The sequence below is a fragment of the Vulpes lagopus genome, chromosome X, assembly GCF_018345385.1.
Source record: "Vulpes lagopus strain Blue_001 chromosome X, ASM1834538v1, whole genome shotgun sequence".
NCBI lineage: Eukaryota > Metazoa > Chordata > Mammalia > Carnivora > Canidae > Vulpes > Vulpes lagopus.
The window spans coordinates 102,323,474-102,329,712 of record NC_054848.1 but is presented as its reverse complement, the minus strand read 5'-3'; the positions used below and the strand labels follow the sequence as shown (position 1 = coordinate 102,329,712).

Below are 6,239 nucleotides of genomic sequence, written 5' to 3'. Positions count from 1 at the left end.
ACATAGCATTATAGGATGCTCACACAGCGATCAAAGAAACTGGAGAAAGGACTCACTAAGTGCTATACAAAGAGGTTTTACTACCCACAACCAACACTTTTCTGTATAGCCTGGAAAGCAGAAAAAAAAAACAGCACTAAAGGAGGCCAGGATGGAAAAATGACAAGGTAACCAGTTTCAAAAACTACCTTCAACAGCTTGTGTAAGAAGACTTTTAATTTGATTATAAAAACCAAACTGTAACAGTTTTACTTTTAATTAGAATATAGAATCACTTAAAGTTGACTGAAGGCTTTGGGGAAAGGGGATTTAGATTATTTTCAGATTAAATTTAAGGATGTAAAAAAGTAAGAGTTTTACTTCCAGCTTTAGAAATCCAGATATCTTTGAGCTTAAAGATAAAACTATCCTCAACTTCTATGATCAGCAAATGCTTATCAAATATATTATCATAGAGCATGTAGATTTCTAGTTAATAAAAGCTTTCCCACATAATCATCTCATTTAAGACTCACAACAGCCCTGTGGGTTCAGCAAGGCAGGGATTATTGCTTTCATCCAAAGGAGAAAAAACTGGGATCCAGTAAAGGTGAGATACCAGATTGCACATGCAGTAGGAAATCCAGGTCTAGAACCTAGATTTTCTATCACTAGTTCCAGTGCTCTTCACATTTACCTTCCCCAAGCTATTGCTTAGTGCTTTCAGTAGCCTCTGGAGGCTGGCCTAGATGGATTGCAGCTTTGACCCATGTGACATGTCAGATACTCCAATATCCAATTTCACACCATTTAGTCAGCAGTCACTGAATGGAAGTTCAAGATGTCATGAGAATCAAACATTGATCTTTCAATTAAAAAGCAAAACTCCCTCGGGAGCCAAACCTAAAAATAATTGGTTTTCTTATTTGAACTGTATCTTACCGGTCCCTGCTTGCAGAAAGTTAGGAGTGTTTGAAAGATAGATACATTGGCAAGCATTATGCTCTTTCTAAACCCAAAGGAGCTAAAAATGTTTTGGCCACAACTATCTGAAATAAAGGTGCTTTTATGTGATGAACTTTGGAAGAAGTATAGTTGTGTAAAGTTGAAGGTTGGAAAGCTGTGATTTTCAGGTCCTATTGAATCTGTTTAAAGGATATCTAATAACATATCTGTCATGCTGTTGCTGTAACTACTCCTAGTCAAACAATATAGTAGTGGTACAGCACACAGCTACCTGTCTTAGCAACCCACTTTGGTTTCTACTAAGTATTCCACATATACAGATGAAACCAGAAGATAAGCTCTGAGGAAACAAAGAGAATATCTCTACTGTGGGCTCATCATAGCCATCTAGGGATGGCTTAAGTTTCCAAACTCAAGTGGAAGGACAACGATGAGGTAATTATCTTGATGATCACTATCAACACCCATCTTTACCCCCTCTTCTCTTCTGAAAGGCACTCTTTTATTCTTGCTTGAAGATAGTGCCTCCACTTGTGTATTCCCCGTGCCATCTCCTCTAACCTCCTCTGAGACTCTGCTTGCTCCATCACCTATCCCTTTGCATGTCATTCATATTTCCTTCTCTCTGGACTTAGATTCTTTGCCTAGAATCTTGGTCAAGTTTTTCTTTTACTAAAACACTAAAGTAATAATAAACATGAATATCTTCTATCAATCCTCTTTACCTCTAGTTTTGTTTTTGTTTTTATTTTTATTTTTTGGCTCTCTCTCCCTCTCTTTACTTCACCAACAGTCTTTTTGAAATAATAGGCTGCATTTGTGGTTTTTACTGTTCACCTCCACACCTCAGTGCAGTCAGGATTCTTGACCCAGTGCCTTGTTGACTAACAATTCTGATGGTGCCTTTCCTCCCTTGAACTCTGTGATATCACCCTCTTGGGTTCTCCCACTTCTCTGATCCATTTAAAAATCTTTTTCTGGTCTTCTTTTCTCCAAAAATATGCGTGCTCCCCCATCCTCTGCCCTCAGCCCCCTACTCAAACAATTTTGCTCAAACAATGTTTCTGAAATCAATGGTCAACATGGTCCTCAGGTTACTGGTCCATTACTCACATTATTCCCTCTTCTTGGAATGTCTTCTCTCTCTCATCCTAAAAAGGTACTACTTTTGCTGGATACCCACCATAGCTCTGAAACAGTTTCCTTAATCCTGTTCTCCAAAACCCTTTTTTTCTAAAGTGATTTTTATTACATCTCCATCATGGAAGTCCGCCTCAATTTCTTAATTTGTTGTTTAGCTCAAATGATGGCAATCTCTATATGGCTCCTATTATCCAGTTACCTGACAAAAATCCTGGCTCATAATATAATTAGCACCTTGTAAATTTACATTCACATCAACATGCATAAGATTAACTTTATCTCCGGGAGAAAGAGTTACAATTGAAATATAAGTACAGTGTAGTAGTGAAGTAATCATTATTCTCAGTTTTTTTCATCTGAAAAATCAGTTGAGACAAATCAAAGACCTACTCCCAAATACCTGACAAGATAGTTGGGAAGATTAAAAATGATGATGGATCTAAAAATTCTTTGAAAGGTATTAAGCTCCCGACATGTAAATTACTAAATTGAAGGTAAGTCTTTCTTCAGGTACTTATATATTACACATTAAGGGCAGGGCACTAAAGGGAAATGAAAAGAGAGCAAAAAGTATAAGAGCATGCTATAATGGAAGGAGCAGGAACTGAAAAATGAGACCTGGGTGTCTGTTACTGACAAGATCTGAGATGCTAAAAAAGACACTTTACCTGCCTAGATCTTCTTTTTCAATTACAAAATTAAAGTGTTGGTCAGATGATATTTTGAAGGTCCTTTCTGTTTTTAATAATCCATGGAAGGAGATGGGAGAGACTTTTAACACTTATCATATGGTTCTTCCTTAAAACTGTTTCTTCAAATATCCTCCAAACCCCTTGCTCCTCTTTTCTTCCATTGTTTTCATCTGGCCAAATTCCAAACCTGATTTGGCTCCACCCTGGAAGCTAAACATTGCCAGAGAATATACTCAAGAAAGCAGGTTGGTTTCACTTTCTTTTTTTTTTTTTTTTTTTTTTTTAAATATGGAACGCTTCACGAATTTGCGTGTCATCCTTGCGCAGGGGCCATGCTAATCTTCTCTGTATCGTTCCAATTTTAGTATATGTGCTGCCGAAGCGAGCACTGGTTTCACTTTCTTAAATTATGATCTCAAAGATCAAATTGCCAGTCAATACTGCCTGACAATCATAGTATTTGTTCTAGTAAGATAGCCTTTTCATTTCTAGATATGACTATTTTACAACTTTTCCTACCCCAGACCTCCTCCTGTATGTCCTTCTCTACCCTCACTTTTACAGTCCTACTTCTTTGAGGAAACAGAAACCATTAGAAGCAAACTCCATCATCTTCCTGAGATTAAATGTAGCAACTTAACGATAAATCTGTCCATTTTATCTAGCCCTCTTCTTTTTTTTTCTAGCTCTCTTCTTGTTAAAAAGATGTCCTTACCAAAGATTAACCCCTCCTCTTGTGCTCTGTATCCCATACCTTCTCACTTTCTAAAAGATTTCACTCCCAAAATTTGCTCCTTATTTACTTGTGCATTATCAATGTCCCTTCTATGCTGAATCACTTTCATTAGCATACAAAAGGTAGGGTCAATGCTCATTTCTCTATAGTTACCGCTCAATTCCACTGTTCTCCTTCAGTCTCCATCACTCCACTGACTCTATTAGTCATGTAACCAAATATAAGAGACTATTCGATATCTTTTTTTTAATCTCACAACAGCTGTTATCACAATCAACAATTCTCTTGGAATATGGCTTCTGTTATTCTATTTACCCTTGGTTTTCATTCTACCTCATTGACTCCTCTTCTTCAGTCTACTTTTCTTGTCCTGTGTCAGGTCTAAGAGAAAAAAAGGTTTAAAAGCTCAGTGTAAGGCATTCTTATATATCTATAATTTCTCTGTAGGTCAGCTTGTCCATTATCATGGATTTGAATATTATCTATATTGTGATATTTCCTAAATTTATATTCCATTCTAGCCCTCTTCTCTGAGCTACATAGTCTCAAATCCAGCTGTCAGCTTCTCCTCTCCACTCAGAATTTTCATAAACATCTCAAATTTATTATCTCCAAATTGATCTTGTGCTTCCCCTAAATTTTTTCTCCACATTATCACTGTTTAAATGAGTGGAACTAGTTACTCAAGCCAGAAAATTAGGAGTTATCTTTCATAGTTCACTATCACTCTTCACATCTAATTTTTTTTAAGATTCCATCCATTCACTCATGAGACACACACACACACACACACACACACACACACAGAGGCAGAGAGAGACAGAGACAAAGACAGAGACAGAGGCAGAGAGAGAAGCAGGTGCCACGCAAGGAGCCAGATGTGAAACTCAATCCCAGGACCTCAGGATCATGCCCTGAGCCAACGGCAGATGCTCAAACGCTGAGCCACCCAGGCATCCCACTTCACATCTAATTTATTAGTAAGTCTTGATATTTCTGCCTCCAAAATGTATCTTGAACCTGTCTTCTGTCCATCTTTTTTGCAACCACCATATTAAGGATTACTATCATCTTGTTGAAATAGTCTCTTACCTGTCTCATTCTGGTTCATTAAATTTTCCCTCTAATTCCTTTATTAAACAGGATCAAAAGTGATTTTAATCTCTAAATTGGATTACAATGCTGCTTAACACCCTCTAACAAATTCCTATAGTATTTAAATTTATTATTTATTTATTTGTTTTTAAGTAATCTCCACATCAAGGTGGGGTTCAAACTCATAATCCTGTGATCAAGAGTTGCACACTCTTCCAGCTGAGCCAGCCAAGGGCCCTCCTGTAGTATTTAAAATCTATGTGTCATAGCATGGTCTACAGGAACCTGAATGATCTGGGCTTTTCCTATTTTTTCTTCTTCATTGCTCTGTCCCTTTGCTTTTCTGTTTATTTTTTTCTCTCTCCAACTCCCCTTCTACCATATGTTGGGTTTCATTTTTCAGTTTACTTCAGTTTTTCTAATACTTTAAATAATTCCTTCAGGTCCTGTTCCCTCTGCCTAGAATACTGTACTGCCTCCCAACTCTTACGTGACTATCTCCTTCCCCTTGTTTAGGTCTCAATTTTTTTATGATTTTCTTGACAACAGCAACAAAAATATCCCTCTCCCAAACACCCATACATATATTTCCTATTTGGGTCCTTGTTTTTTTACATTCATAGCAGACAACTTAAAATTATTTTGTGGGTCTCTTTCCTTGTTTTTAGTCTTTCTTTTCCACTAAAATGTTAAGTCCATGAGACATAGAGAGTATTCCTGACTTGTTAAAAAATTCTTGACCTTTCCCTTATTTTATCCTAAGTGTTTTTATCCTAAGATATTTTATAAGATATTTTATTTTATTTTATTTTATCCTAAGACTTTTGCACATAGTAGGCACCTAATAAATATTGTTGGATGGATAAATGAATGTACTAAATACTTAATATTGGCCAGTGATTGTAAAAAACATGTACTAGAATCAATATGCTATTCTACAGATGAGGAAATGGACTATCAGATTAGTGATGTGACTTATTCAAAGGCACACAGCCATTAAGTAGCAGAGCTGGAATCTGAATTCAGGTATGATTCTTTTTACTATAACTAGCCATCATCCTACCATCAGTAGTTCACCTTCACTCCACTATACTTCCTCTACTAATGTTTAGAGAACTTGTTATCAAAAAGTTTTAAGGATTAGACATCCTTCAACATAGTGAATTTCAATTCATGTAATTTAATTGGTATGGAATTTCTAAAACAAAAAACAGAGTTTATCATTGACTTTATACAATTTACACATAAGTGATTCAGAATCCCCACTGCTGATGAAAACACCACTAGCAGCTGTAGAAGCAACCAGAATAATATCTCCAAGGATAGAACATTTTCCTTCTGTCCTTTTAAAATAAATATCGGGAAAAATGTGCATATTTATGTGTCACAGTCACAGTTTCAAGGCCTTATACATTATATATATGATCAGGTAATTGAAGTAATGGATGAACCTTCCAAATGGTTCCTGGGGGCCTACGGTCAAATTTATTAAGATTAAGAATCCTCAGCTTCCTGAAAAAAGCCAGTTATACTTGATATGTATGATGCCTCTAAGCAGTTTGATTTTTTTCTAAAAATAGCGTTTGATCAATGGTCATTCTTTATATTTTTACTTTTAGATCTGAGTC

The 6,239-nt window shown here is 36.3% G+C and overlaps 1 non-coding gene across 1 annotated transcript; it reads right to left on the bottom strand.

The window, feature by feature from the left end:
* Positions 1–3,062: 3,062 nt before the first annotated feature.
* Positions 3,063–3,169, bottom strand: LOC121483760. The gene has a single exon (XR_005985850.1). It is a non-coding gene; the product is annotated as a U6 spliceosomal RNA (small nuclear RNA).
* Between the last annotated feature and the right edge of the window lie 3,070 nt (positions 3,170–6,239).